General features: G+C 33.8%; 1 pseudogene; it reads left to right on the top strand.

The window, feature by feature from the left end:
* The first annotated feature begins 5095 nt into the window (after window positions 1-5095).
* On the top strand, window positions 5096-10494 carry LOC108481605 (probable terpene synthase 6; annotated as a pseudogene).
* The last annotated feature ends 5831 nt before the right edge of the window (window positions 10495-16325 follow it).

Here is a 16325-nt window from a genome sequence, read left to right as displayed (position 1 = left end):
ATCATTGGTTACTTCTTCTTCCTTCAATGACAAGATGGTATAAGGGCTTTAGATAATGATGCACTTGAATTGGGATAAAGGAATAGGGAGAAATTTCTCTCTATGAAGCTTCAAGATTTTGTCACTCATACCGTCATAAAAAAAAAAGTCCATCTCCCGTCTCACCTACTTCAATGATATCTTCAAGTACTTCATTTCATATAGTGCATTATTTTAATTGTGACAAATTTACCATGGAACACTAAAGTTTTCTTGCAACTATTACTGCAGGGGTCAAGCCACAGTCTTTTAAAGAGGTTGTGGAGAATGCAGGATGGCGTATTGCTTTGAAAAAGGAGTTTTGTACTCAGGAGGATAATGGTACATGGTTTATGGAAATACTTCCTCCTAGAAAGAAACCACTAGGTAGCAAGTGAGTGTACAAGATTAAATATAACTCTGATGGAAGTATTGAGAGACTTAAAGCTCATTTTGTTGTTTTTGGTAATCACTAGGCTGAAAATATTGGCTATTCTGAAACTCTCGCACCTGTGGCTAAAATGGTGATTGTTTGTGCTTTCTTAGCTATTGCAGCTTTGAAAATTTGGGAGTTACATCAGATTGATGTCCATAATGCCTTCTTGCATGGTGATCTTGATGAAGAGGTTTACATTGAAGCTTCTTCCAAGTTTTTCTCCTAATAAGTCTGGAATGATTTGTCGTTTTTGTAAGTCTTTCTATGGGTTGAAATAAACTCCTCAGTGTTGGTTTGCAAAGCTTGTTACTACACTGAAAGGTTATGGATTTCTTCAATCATATTCTAATTACCCTCTCTTTACATACATTATGGGATCTACACGCATTAATGTGCTAGTTTATGTTGATGATTTGCTTATTTTTAGGAACGATTTCGGTGTGTTGAAATCTTTTAAGGGGTATCTCAATTATTACTTCCATATGAAGGATCTTGTTTGTAACACCCCTAACCCTTATCTGTTGTCAAATTAGGGTTACAGGGTATCACCAGTCAAAAACACATTTTCAGATAATCACATACACACACACTTATAATAACTAAAAAAGATTATTCCTGAAATTTCAAAATATTAATCACGCATATAGACATATACAGAACGTAATTATTACATACTTTATATCAAATATATCAAGTCAAATTATCATATACAAAAATATTCATAGAATCAATGCCAAGCCACAAATAAACCAAAATTTTCTTATTCAATGCATCTTATAACCGAATATACCAATATATTATTGAGTTAGTTTCAAACTAATTTACGTATGTCTTACCTGTTCAGAACCTTGACCAAATCAATTTAACATGCTATGAAAATGCATACACACAATGATCATTACACCATCCATTTTAAGTTTGCTAACCATTGTCAAACCATTACTAACACATATAGCTTCTATCATGTGAATTATTCTTGCATAGCATATAATATTTAAGCAAAAGTGAGCTCAAACCACAATCCAAAAATACAACCATAATTATCAAAAACCAAGACCATAAGACATTATAACAAAGCCCACATAAAGTCAAACTTAAACATAAATAGCAAGCCATTTTCAGATGGCTAATATACAAACACATTCAAAATAATTAATCCCAAAACCAGTCTATACATGCCATAATTTAAGTTTAGCTATAAGGTACCAAAACAGTAGATAGTGTGATGAGCTTGGCTGACAGTCGCTAAGCTTGTAGCTTGACTCCAAATCTATAAAATAAAGACAAATATACACACAGTAAGCTACTAAAGATTAGTAAGTCATAAGCAATTAAACTAGCTGATAATATAATTAATTTAATTTAATTTAATTTAACCAAATTTCAATATCATTAACAAGCTTACTCTCAACTTATATCTTCAATAATAATATACCAACCACATATATTTATTACCTTAGACGGATATTCACAAGTTAAGTAATAAAACCACTGCTCAATTTTCAAAAGCCAAAATGTCATAATAATCAACCACTGCACAATTATAAAAGTCCAAGAACCTTAATTCAATATTATGTACATATAACTCTTATGAGACCAATTATTTATGATCACTTATATATGCATAACCAAAAATCAATTCCATAATATACTTACCATTTGTACAAAGCCGAATACACTTATTTAATTCATGTATATATTTAACCTTACATCACATATAATTTATCAATGATCAAGTCACATACATACCTTATTATTGATAGCTAACAAGCTAAATCATACCTTGCCTTTTAGCTCATTTTACACATTCGATCAAGATTTACCCTTGCCCGATGAACCATTCGGAATTGGATAGGACACTTGGATAATGCCAACGTCCCAGACATGGTCTTACATGTAGCCACAAATTGATGCCACTGTCCCAGACAGGGTCTTACTCGTAAACACATATCGAAACCACATATCGATGCCATGGTCTTACTCGCACACATATATCAGAATCCTATGTCATGACATATGTATCCTAACTATTCCTAAGGTTCATTCGAGGCTTTCGGACGTCGTAACTCAGTGGAATTGAACTCGGAAGTGTAGTAGCCAAATTTAATCACGTTCGATCATAGCATATTTAAATTCTAATATTTCATAACAGCATATAAATATAACATTAAATTTCCAAATAAACACGTCTATTTGCTTATAAACTTACCTCGGACGGTACAAAACGGAATCGGGCGGCTAGTCGATAACTTTCGTTTTTCCCCGATCCAAATCCGATTTCTTTAGTTCTTGATCTAAAAATATTCAAATTAAGCTCCTTCAAACATATTTTCATTCAATTTAGTCCAAAACACATAAATAGGCAAATTACCATTTTACCCCTAACATTTATAATTTTTACAATTTAGTCCCTATTGCATAAAACACAAAATACACAAAATTTCCAATTACCCATGTTTAGTCGAAACTTACCCATTACCATACGAGTCCATATATTTCATTAATTTCACATTTTAGTCCCTCAAATTATTATTTTTGCAATTAAGTCCTAATTACTCAAAATTATCAAAAATTCCAAAACAAAATATGTTAAGCTAAAACATATCTTTCATTTTTCATCATCAAACCACAAAAATTACAAGCTATCAACAATGGCACAACTCAAAATATTCATCAAAATCAAAAATTCAAGCATGGGTTTTGTAGTACTTGAAGCAACGATCTCAAAAACGTAAAAATTATCAAAAATCGAATAAAAACGAACCTTGTATGGGCTTGAATATTTACCGAACCCTAGCTTGCTTTCTTTTCTTTTTATTTTGTTTAGTTTCGGCTACCAAGAACATATGAACACTCAAATATGGCTTTGTTTATTTTATGTTTTATATTATAATATAACATATATAATATAATATTTAATTTACTTGTATATCTTTACTAATATAATAGAAAACCCATGTAACTTATATCTTATGCCGTCCCACTTACTTATTAATGGGATACTTACAACATAAATGTCCCAACTTAGAAAGCCACTAACAATTTGGCCCTCATGCTTTAAACTATCAAGTTTTTAATTTATGCGATTAAGTCCTTTTATTTAATCAAACACCTAAACGACAAAATTAAATCACGAAAATTTCACAGATATAAATTCATACAAAATAAACACGAAACATAATTTAAAAATTATTTTTTGACTCGAATTCGTGGTCCTGAAACCACCATTCTGATTAGGGTCTAAATCGGGCTATTACATTGTTGCGTTGAAATATTTTTTAGGGATAGAGGTAGCTCATAGCTTTTTGGGGTTATTTCTTTGTCAAAGGAAATATTGACTTGATATTATTTCGGAGGAAGGTCTTTTGTAAGTAAAGCTCGCAGGATCACCAATAAAGCAAAATCATAAATTTGAGCATGCTACATGGACAGTTTTGTCTTATCTTGAGTCGTACAGATAGTTAATGGGTTGTTTGATTTATTTGGCAGTGATTAGACTGAATTTGGCATACTCGATTCATGTCTTATCCCAGTTTATACCTGAGCCAAGGTAGGAACATTGGGACGCGGCTCTGCATGTTTTTCGGTACTTGAAAGTGTAACACCCCTAACTCCTCTCTGTCACCGGATAAGGGTTACGGAGCATTACCGTACAATCAAAAACTTTTAACATCATAATATTCAAATAAATTAAACATATTATAATCCATCCAATCACATGCACTTTATCCCTAAATCGAGCCTTTGAGGCCCTAGAAATAGCTTAAAAGCAATTTGGGACTAACTTAAAACAATTTGGAAAGTTTAGGAAAAAGTTGCAAAACTTGGAAAATAGGGGTCATACGGCCGTGTGGCTAAGCTATGTGGAATCACCCAGGCCATGTTACATTTGAAAAAGGGACACATAGCCATGTTTTATTTCCTCTAAGATTTTGACTTTTTCAACCAAATTTTTGAAATTCCTTTCTTAATGGAGCGCCACTTGAACTTTTAGGTCATATTTTAACCCTTCTTCAAATGTTACACTTTTGTCCTCTTCTTTTGCTACCAAACCGGGAGTATAGCAACTTAATCTTAGAAATTTCGCTTCATATTCTGACACTCACATGTCTCCTTGTTTTAACTCGATAAATTCGTGTCTTCGGGCTTCAACATACTGGGGACTCAAGTACTTTTTCTGAAAAGCTTCTTGGAAATAATTCCAAGTTAGTCTTTCTGCAAGTGTTCCCCTCTCAACTGCTTGCCACCATCTATAGGCCTTGTCTTTTAGCGAAGAGATTGCTCTTTTTAATTTCTGTTCAGGAGTGCATTCAAGGTTATCCATAATCCTTTCTGTCATTTCCATCCAATACTCCGTCACGTCAACATCATTAAAAAAATTAATATTTTAATCAACATTTTAATTAAGAAAAAGTGATTTGACTATTTTTAAAAAGTTAATGAATAGATTTAACTCAAAAAAGTAATGATCAAATTGAAAAAAATATAAATATTAAAGGCTAAATTTATTATTAGGCCTAAAGTTCTTTGAAGTAGTATAACTAGTGAATTAGTCCTTATAAATATGACCCAGACTTGGGAAGTTGAGTAGCTTAACAAAAATAAAGATTTTTCTGCTTATTAATTATATTGTGAGAAAAAATGCAGTGCAAAGAGGAGTGCCAAGTTTTCCATCCCATTGCAACTTTCCCCCAAAACATATGGAGATATCAATTTCCTCCTTTTTCTTCAGTTGATGAGTTGGTAGTCTTCCATTCTCTCCTACATTTCTTTTGTCACCTTTTGCAAATCATTATGCTACTCTGTTTGAAACTCATCCTTTTAAGCTCTTTGGGTAGTCCTATTGCCTTAAAAAGATGATCAGTTTCAAACAAATTAAATGACTTATGCTTTCTTATTTACGATGTAAAACTCTAATTTTTCAAGCAGTCTCAGGTGTTTGTGTAACACCCCAATTTTCGGGAATTCTGTGAATGTTGGCATAGGTTTAATTATGTTGTGGGCCTCTAGAAGGCCCAAGCTTAAGATAGAACCCGGCAATTTTAGTTAATTTTTGTTCCATAAGAAAAAGGGGGTGAAATTATCAAATAGGACCTATGCGAAAATGTTTGAAAATACTATAGGCTAAATTGAAGTGGCCAAATAAATAGGAGTGCAAAATAGGAGGATTTGCATGACAAACCTCCCATTTTACATGAAGTGGCTAGCCATCATGTTGTTGTAGACAATATGACCACTTGATATCCATAATTTATGGTACAAATTGATACAAATTGATAATGGGTTAGGTAAATGTTCCATGATAATGGATTAGGTAAATATTCCATGATAATGGGTTAGGTAAATGTTCCATGATAATGGGTTAGGTAAATGTTCCATGATAATGGTTTAGGTAAATGTTCCATGATGGGAATTTCATGTCTTTTGTATTAAAGAATTAAATGGATGAAATATGAAATTTTATTAAAAGAAAAAGGGGTGAAAAGAACAAAGTTTTGTCCATCTTTGTTCATCATAGCCTAAAGTTAGAGAAGAGAAAGGAGAGGAGAAAGCTCTTGAATGTTCGGTCACTTGGGGAAGAAAATTGAAGGTAAGTTCATGGTAGTTTGCTTCTATCTTGATGTTCATGAGTTCTTCTTGATTCTACCTTAACTCTTGAAGCATATTTTGGTTTTTGGTTGTGTTGTGAGCATTTGGTCATGAATTAATATGAAGGAAATGGTTGTTGTTTCATGTTCTTTTGATGAAAAAATGGAAGATAGGTGAAGTTGAGCCAAACAAATGAGCATGCATGTGCCTTAGATGTTAAATGGAAAAATCAGCTAACATGTTGTGCTTTAAAATGATGAAATGGAGATTATACTTAAGTAAAATCATAGATATGTGATGATTGATTGGTTATATACATGTTTAAATAACAAGCATGCAAGTTAGGTGTGAAAGAGTGATTTGGTAATAAATCTGCTTGGGACAGCAGCAGTAACGTGACTTTGGAAAATCACCATAAATTGTGGAAGATGAGTTAGAAGCTCAATAAATTATGTAATTAAAGCTTAATGAATCTAGTTTCAAATGGAATAAACGAGAACATATTTTGAATTCTGTACAATGAGAAATTTGATTCGTAATTAAGAGTGGTCAGATTAGTCAAACAGTGAAACATGCGAAACTTTGGGAAAAATCTGGTATGGATTGGCCAAACCAAAAATTCTGAAAATTTTATGGATATAATACATATGAGTCTATTTTCAGGGAAAATTAACGGCACTTGATTTGGAGTTTCGTAGCTCCAGTTATAAATGATTTAGTAACTGTTGCTTAGGAAGACAGCTTGTAGTGAAATTATGATTATGTGGTAAACATTGACAAAAATTTGTTAATGAGTTGCTTATTGATTTCTTATAAGCTTACTATGATCTGTAGGTGTGGTTGGCCGAATATTGTAAGGGGTTAATACGTAGTTCGTATTTGAATAGTTAGATTAACGTGTTAGTAATCCAATTGTAGGCAATTCGTGTGTGGATCTCGTCAGCATATCATCGCAAACAGGTGTGTAACTAACACCCTCTTTCTTAGTCTGGATCGGCAAAATTTGAAAAGCCGAAATGCCGAAAACCGGTATTTTGTAGATTTATGAGTGTACGAATGCTCGTGAGGTAAATCGATTAAATTTTTTGGTAAGCTACAAAATTTGGACTGCAAAGTGCATGATTTCTATGCCCTTGATATTTTTGGGCTTAATGGGCCAAAATTGGAATGATGGGCCAATGGGCCCAATTCGGTAAGAACCCTCGGTACGTGATTCTGCTAGTACGTGAAAAGTAGGAATATGCATGAAAAACCCTAAAATAGATAAATTACTGAAATACCTTTAAAAGTGGAAAATTTATAGTTTTACCCTAGTAGATAAATTACCAAATACCCCTAGGTTAAATTGACCTAAATGCATGTTTGATCGTTGTTATTTATCGCATGCCATGTTGTTATTATCTCGATGCATGGGATTGGGATATTGACGGAGGAAGTACTGAAAGTGGCTTGTCCACATCTTGGAGGCTTTGCTTCAATTTATCGTTAATCGAGCAAAGAAGGTCAGAATCGTGGAGTGTTAATGGGTGGGTTGAGCTATTCAAACATGGAGTGTATGGTGGTACGGTGGAGTGTAGTGGTTGGTGGGTTGAGTAGTCTCCCAAATGGGCTTGCATATGTTTATTGATGTTGCATGTATTTTGAAATGGGCCTATGGGCCATATCATTATCTGAATAAGGGCTAAGGCTCGGTTTATTGTAATCGAAAAGGGCTCGCCCAAGATCATCTTTATTACTGAATGGGCTTAGGCCCAATGGGCTTGAGTGACTTGGGCTTTGAATGGGTTTTCCTTACACTGAGTTTCCCCAAACTCACCCTTTTATTTTCATCCACGCAGTAATCCCCAACCATAGTGGGCTTGGAGTCGTGAAGGAATTCGGAGTGGCCACCCATTCGAAAGTTTGATTTTCTTCCGTGAACTGGACATCCTTTTATTTACGTTTGAAGTTTTGGGTTTTTAAATGTAATAAGGCTGCTTAATTATTTTTGATGGTTTTAATATGTATTACTAAGATAGGTATTACTTATTTTAACTGTTAAAATTGGATAGCTTTAGGGCGCGTTTTCAAAAACAATAATTGATTTCAAAATAACACGACAACAAACAAAGCTTCAGCACTGAAATTATTTTCCAAAATTAATCATTTTTCCTAAAAATGACTTAATCAAATTGGTTTCCTAAAAATATCCATGACGTTAAGGTGTGGCAATGGCGGTATGCATGTCTAGGATTGGATCCGAAGGGAGCTTGGTACTTAAGCATTCCGATGGACTCACCACCTCTTTTCCGATTTCCTACCTGGTGCACAGCTTCTATTCACTTTAACCTATAATGAAATTGTCTTTTAAAACACTAAGTAAGTTTTTCAGGATCAACAATATAAAATATTTTGAACGCTTCGATGTGGCATGTTGGATCCGGTCACAACGTCTGGGCCGGGTGTGGGGTGCTACAGTTTGATTCTTTAACCAAAGAACCAGCCCCTTTGAAAGAGAAAGTGAAGGACATATTGATGGGTTCTACTGCGGATCCTTTTGAGAATGTTAAATTCATCGATACTCTACTTCGCCTTGGTGTTTCCTATCACTTTGAGGATGATATCCAAAACCAATTGGAAACCATTTTCACTTCCCACCACAATCTTTTAGCGAAAATCACCATGAGTTGAACTCCACTTCAATTTTGTTTCGAGTTTTCAGACAATATGGTTTCAAGATGTCTTGCGGTAACCATAACACCATTGATAAATGAATTATCTATAAAAGAATAGCTATGTGAATCAGATGTTTTCAACAAATTCAAGGACACTGATGGTAAGTTCAAAGAAACCTTGATCGACGATGTTAGGGGAATGCTAAGCCTATATGAAACTGCCTATCTTAGAGTTCACGGGGAGGATATATTAGAAGAAGCCCTTGCATTCACCAAGATACACTTGAAGTCATTGGAAAACAAGTCGAATCCTCATCTTGCGAAGCAAATAGCAAATGCCCTTGATCAGCCATTGAACAAATGCCCTCCAAGACTAGCCGCAAGAACCTATATCTTTTTCTATGAGGAGGAGGACTTTAGAATTGAGACCCTTCTTAAGTTTGCAAAGCTAGACTTCAATCGAGTACAAGTACTTCATAAACAAAAGATAAGCCAAATCGCAAGGTTAAAATAATTAGAAAACATTTCTTATCAATTTAAGGATTGATTTCCTGATGACTTTTGTTGCATTTTAAGGGGAATTTTGTATTGCAGGTTTTGGGAGGACAGTAAGCTCTCTGAGCTTTCTTATGTAAGGGAGAGATATGTGGAGGCCTACACATGAAGCAATTCCCTATTTTATGAACCTTGCTATGCACAGGGGCGAATATTTCTTACCAAGATGACACTACTAGTATCAATTTTAGATGACACATTTGATGCATACGGGACACCTCAAGAGCTTCAATGTCTCATAGATGCATTAAAGAGGTCATAAGTCATTTCCATCTACTAGAGTGAATGTTCACTCATTTTAATTCATCAACAATGAAACCAGCATAATTTCATAATTTTTAGATGTGAGATAATTAGTGCTATTGATGAGTTGCAAGATTACACAAAAGTTATTTGCAAGGCTGTGCTAGTTTTTTTTTTATGAAATAGCTGAGGAGGTTAAGAAGGAAGGAAGATCTTCTAGTGTCCCTTATGCAAAAGATGTTGTAAGATCAATTATATCAATAGCACACATTTCCCTCATGGTTTTTGTATATTTAACAATATATGAGTATCTCTTAATGTTTTAACATGTTTTTCTTTTTATTCTAATTGACCATATAATTAGCTCATTAGACTAGTGAACAACTATCAAGCTGAGGTGAAATGATCCCATGATGGTTATGTACCAATATTTGAGGAGTACATGAGCATTGCAACAAAGACGTCCACTTATGATTCATCGATAACAATATCATTTATAGGAATGGGAAAAATGGCAGCGATAGAAGCATTTAAATGGCTGCGAAAGGAACCCAAAAGTATGAAGGCTTTAGATGTTATAAGTCATTTCATGAATGATATAGTGTCGCATAAGGTATGCAGTTAATAAAAACATCTCTTTGAATTTGTACTATAATAACCTTATAAAATTTTAACTATTAATTCAATGGTTGCTCATTCTAATTGAAGTTCGAGCAGTTGAGACATCATTGTCCATCTAGTGTGGAATGCTACATGATCCAACATGGCCTTTCAAAGAAGCTTACTCTTAAAGACTTTGAGAAAATCCTGGAGGATGCATGGAAGGATTTAAATAAAGAATGCATGAGACCAACAGATGGCCCGAGAGATCTGCTCTTACGAATTTTGAACTATGCTCGAGCAGCATAGTTATTTTATAAGCATGGAGATGGATACACAAAACCAGAATACGTAAAAGATGATGTCCGTGCACTGTTCCTTGACCCAATACCCATCTAAAGGCGATCGTTTTCTAGCTTTCTTGATGCTCCACCATACTTTCGTAAGTGTGTTTAAACAACTGCTTTTGTCCAAGGGTTTGTATCAGATTTGGCGAAAAATAAATTGTGTTGTATGCAATATGAAAGTGCATTTAAATCAATCAAATTTTATTTAAGGTTGGATATAAATGTAAAATGTACCAAAAAGTGTGGTGTACTACTATAAACTAGTGAATAATCCATGTATGATCATGTATGTTCTTGAATCTTGAGTAATATATCATGAATGATCTTAGGTATTATCCGTAACAAATGTATTATTTTTTATTGCTCAATCTTATTGTGGATTCGGCTATCGAGAGCTTAAAAATACGAATGAAAATCCTTTTCTCCTAAAATAGTTTTGATGCATATGTTGCAAAACCCGAATGCATATGTAAACTTCTCAAACTGTTCCTTGATATAGGTGAGAAAAACCTAAAGTGAGGTGAATGTTAGGAGGATAGATACTTAAGGAAGGAAATGTCACCCCAACTTGATGTAACCATGCAAGGTCAAGAAAAAGTAAGTGAATCAATGCTGAGATGGATGATGGTGTTGGAACAATGCAGCAACAAAAACATAAAACAAAGTTGATTTTTCAAAAAAAACAAGATGAAACCGAAGCAAAAATGGATGAGTTTGAACAAGGAGAGATTGAGAGAAAATCTTGTATCTTTTCATTGTTAATAATTCAAAATATATGTAAGTTACAAAGCAAATGAGTCAGTTACCTACCAACATAACTACTCCCACTAATATGACTAATACAAACTTGAATTACACACAAAACCAAGCTGGCATATCAGCTTCTACATCAATTTCAAATCAAATTCAAATCCTATTGACTTTAAGTACAAGTTACAAAGAAACCAAACTAAGTCACATGGAAACAAAATGAACAAAATGATGTTGCTGCACTCAGTTCTATTCCCTTGCATGTCTGTTGGTGAATTGCTACTGTCTTGCTAGTGGTTACATGTTGCATTGTAGGCCAATGCTCAACACTCCTCCTTGGACTGTATGCAACATACATTAATCTTGTTTCTTAAAACCTCGAACCTTGTTGCACCAAGTGGCTTAGTCAAAATGTCAGCCAATTGGTCTTGTGAGTTGCAATGAATGAGACTGACTTCTCTTGTTTGCTCAGCCTCTCTCACAAAATGAAATTTGATTTTAAAATGCTTGGTTCTCCCATGAAAAATCAGATTCTTAGCAATAGCTACTGCTGATTGGTTGTCAACTTTGACTTTAGTAGGTTCAAGTTGCTCTTCATTTAAATCACATAACAATTTTCTAAGCCAAATGGCTTGACTCACTGCTGTTGCAGCTACAATGTATTCTGCTTCAGTTGTGGATTGAGCAATAGTTTGTTGCTTCTTAGAGCTCCAACAAAAAACTCTTGAGCTAAGAGTAAAGAAGTAACCAGAGGTACTCTTCATGTCATCAACAGAACTAGCCCAGTCACTATCAGAATATCTTGTTAATTTCATTTTCCATTTTAAGCATGACTCCATAGTTCAGAGTCCCTCTGATATATCTGAGAATTCTTTTAGCTGCCTTGAGGTGTATCACATTGCAGTAGTGCATAAATCTTGATAGTAGACTAACACCAAACATAATATCAGTCCTAGTTGCTGTTAAGTAAAGCAGGCAACCTACTAGGCTTCGATATTCCTTTTCATCAACTTTTGCTTCATTCCCATCACTAGACAAAGTCTCCCCGTGTGCTACTGGTGTGCTCACTGATTTGCAATTTGACTTGCAAAACTTGTCAAGGATCTTTAGGGCAAAAGCATGCTGGCTAATGAAGATTCCTCGATCAGACTTGTCAAAACCTCCTTTTTAAAAAAACGAGATTTTTAAAGACGGAAAGGGTATTTTAAGAACGGGAGTCGCCACCAACCTTTTAAAGTGTGATTGGATCTCTTTATAAAATGTTTTGGTCTACGAAATTACGAGAAAATAGGTTCGGGAGTCGGTTACGCACGAGGAAGGATTAACACCCTCGTAACGCCCAAAATTGGTACCAAATTGAATAATTTTGTCTTAATGTCAAAAGTTTGAAAGAATTTAGAAATAAGATCTCTTTAAAATTGTAATAATTTGAGTTTAAAAAAATCAAGATTCTTTAGCTTCGAAAGAATATAAACATCATATCCAGTATGATTGGACACGATATTTTTAAACTTTCGTAACTAAAATCACCTTGTGATTTTCAAAACTTATTTAGAAGGATATTTTAGGTATTTAGACAAACGGAAAATCGCAACCCAGCATGTTAGGGCACTACCTCCAAAATTCTTAAATACCAAAAACATTGCCTTATTTAAAAAAATCTTTTTGGATCGAATGAAATATAGAAGTTCTTTTAAAGTGATGATGCATTTGTCATATTACAAAGGACTAATATTAAATAAATTAACCCACATGATACCTATTTTAAAATTCCATGCAAATATAATATAGATGATGAATACTGGCATAAATTACACAATATATATTGTCATTTTATGCATATAATCATGGATAACATAAAATATACATGCATTATCGTTATATGCAAAATACGACGTAAAGCATAATGAATACAACAATATAAATTGCATGATATATATATAATAATATCAAATGCAAATGTAACTTAAATTAACATAAATAATTAATTTCATTCGAATATGTAAAACAAAAACAAATAATATAAAAATTTAACCTACTAAACAATATCAAAATAAAAGAAAACCAAAAATAAATAAACAAATTATAATATATAAAATATAAATCAAATGAAATAAAAATAAAGATACTTAGAACTATTTAGAATAATATAAAATAATAAAGGAGAACCCCTTGTTTTTTAAAAAAATGGTACATGCACAAATCATATTACAAAGTTTAAGAACTTAATATACTAAGAAATAATGTACTAAATAATGATATTACATATATTTATATAATAATAATAATTTAAAACATATATAATTAATAAGTAATGAGATAATATATATTTTATAATAAAATAGAAGTAACGTAAGGAATAATTTATCGTAAAATATATAATATATAATAAATTTATAAACAATATATATATATATATAATGATATAAACTATATGATAGATCAAATATAAAATAATAAGAATGATATATTAAGTAAATTTACATATAAAATGTAGTAAAATAATTAATATATATATAGTAAAAATATATAATAAAATATAAATGGAATAAATAACATATAATAAAATTTATAAAAATATATATAATATTATTAATAACATAAATAAAATAATATATTATTATATATATAACTAATGTTTATAAAAATATATAGTATTTAAAATAAATTGAATTTATAAAACAAAATTTTAATTTAATTTTAAAATTTTAGGGTTAATTATAAATAAATTTAAATATTTTGGGCCAAATTGAAAGACTCGCTAAATTTGTAGGGACTCACTGGGCAATTAGCCCTAATCCCAAAAATGGCGTCGTTTCAGAATAGGCCTCAAAGGGGCTGTTAGGACTAAATTGAAATAGAAATAAAAGGTTAGGGTCAGATTTTAATAAAAATAAAATGAAATTATAAATATAAAAAATACAGAAGGGTCGATTGGGCAATTAGCCCTTTTATTAAAAATGCACGGATCCTCCCCGGGTAAACAGGTCAACGCGCTGATCCTAATGCTTCGAAACAACGTCGTTTTAGGCTTATTAGATTAAGCTAAAACGGCGTCGTTTTACTGATGTTATAAAAGTAAAAAAAAAAAAAACTTTAAACATTCATTTTAAACATTCAACAAAAAAAAAAGCTCCAAAATTCTCTCAGAGCTCCGGCCAGTGGCCGTCCTGGCTCGTCCCGGAGCACCACCGCCTTCGGCCACACGCGCTTCACTCGTCACCGTCTGAGCCACCGTGCCTGGCGGTTAGGGCTCTAAAAAATTTCCTCTTTCTCTCACGAATCAACAGGTAACCCTTATATTCATTTCTAACACTATTTACATGCAAAAAAAAAAAAAAAGAAAGAAGGAAATAAAGAAAATAAATCACCTTTGCTTTTTGGTATGAAAACTGCTTGTATTTTTAGTTTTTTTATTTCTGTCGATATATGCATAAAAAAACTCTCCCTACATCGTTTTGATTTGGGCTTTTTATAGCCACTGGGAATTTGAAAATAAATGTTACAAAATCTGGTTTTATTCCCTGCCGTATTAGTTTCGATTCTGTGCTGTTTTCCTTCCTTTTGCAGGTCTATACGTGATGATTGCGATGGAGACGAGGGCATGCTGACTTAGGTCTGTGCTGTTTTCCTTCCTTTTGCAGGTCTATACGTGACGATTGCGATGGAGTCGAGCGCATGCTGATTTAGGCCTTTGATTGTGGCAGCAAAACGAGGCTGATATCAGTTGTGATCACGAGGGAGCTTGCGGTGCGAACCCTAGCTAGGGTTTCTCAGAAGCTGAAACTCCTTAAGTCAGTTGGGCTAGCTGGGCTGTGTTTGTTTGTTGGGTCAAAAGGGTATTTTGGGCCTGATTTGGATTGTGAGTTTAGGTATGGGTATTTGGGTTATAGTTCACGGGTAGAATTTTTAGGTTTGATTTTGGGTTTTAGTTTTTGGGCAGTGGTTAGTGGGTTTGTATTTTGGGTTCTGTAAAAGGACTTAAATGGACTGTTTAATTTTATTTTTTTGTTTAATTTTTAATTTTTGTAAGCCCGGGCAAAATATAGGTTCTACAAGACTGGTTCACTTCCATGCCAAGGAAGTATGTCATGACTCCCAAGTCAGTCATATCAAACACTTCCCTCATTTGAGTCTTGAAGTCATTGATCAGATCAATTCTGCTTCCAGTCACTAGCAGATCATCCACATAAACTAAAAAATTAACAAAGTTTCATCTTCAGCTTTCTTCACATAAAGTGTTGGCTCACTTAGGCTTTTCTCAAACCCAAGCCTTGACAGATACTCATCAATTCTGTCATACCAGGCCCTAGGTGCCTGTTTCAGACCATATAATGCCTTCTTCAGCCTATAGACCTTATCCTCTTCTCCTGGGACTTTAAACCCTTCTGCTTGCTCTATGTAAATTTCCTCCTTCATAAAACCATTCAAAAAGGCAGACTTGACATCCAATTGGTGAATCTTCCACTGTTTTTGGGCAGCCAGTGCAAACAGAAGCTTGATTGTGTCAAGCCTTGCTACTGGAGGAAATGTCTCCATGAAGTCAGTGCCATACTCTTGACTATAGCCCTTCACCACCAACCTTGCCTTATGTTTGTTTAAAGAGCCATCAGAGTTGAATTTGGCTCTAAAAACCCACTTGAAGCATATGACTTTCTTCTGGTCTGGCCTATCAACCAAGTCCCAAGTTTCATTCTTCATGATCATCTCAAGCTCAGCTTCCATTGCCTTCTTCCAGCATTTGTCCTTGCAGCTTCTTCATAGCTTGAAGGCTCAACTATTGCTGCATTGCATCTATGGTAGATGTCAGCAATGCTTCTGGCTCCTCTCATAGGAGGATCATCAATGTCTGCACTTTCTGGTTTATTCTCAGCTGGCTCTAGACTGATGTCAAGTTGATCTTCATCAATCTAACTTGCATCTGAACCTTCCCAACTCCAAAACTTTTCCTCATCAAATCTGATGTCCCTGCTCACCAAAACTTTCTTTGTTGAAGGGTCATACACTCTATAGCCCTTTTTTGGTACTGCTGTAGCCAACAAATATCCCAGGGGTAGACCTTTTCTCAAGTTTGGTTCTTCTTTCAACTGGAATGAGAGCATAACACACACATCCAAACACTTTTAGATGGGA

The sequence above is a fragment of the Gossypium arboreum genome, chromosome 1, assembly GCF_025698485.1.
Source record: "Gossypium arboreum isolate Shixiya-1 chromosome 1, ASM2569848v2, whole genome shotgun sequence".
NCBI classification, from domain to species: Eukaryota; Viridiplantae; Streptophyta; class Magnoliopsida; order Malvales; family Malvaceae; genus Gossypium; species Gossypium arboreum.
This window is presented reverse-complemented; position numbering and strand designations above follow the sequence as displayed.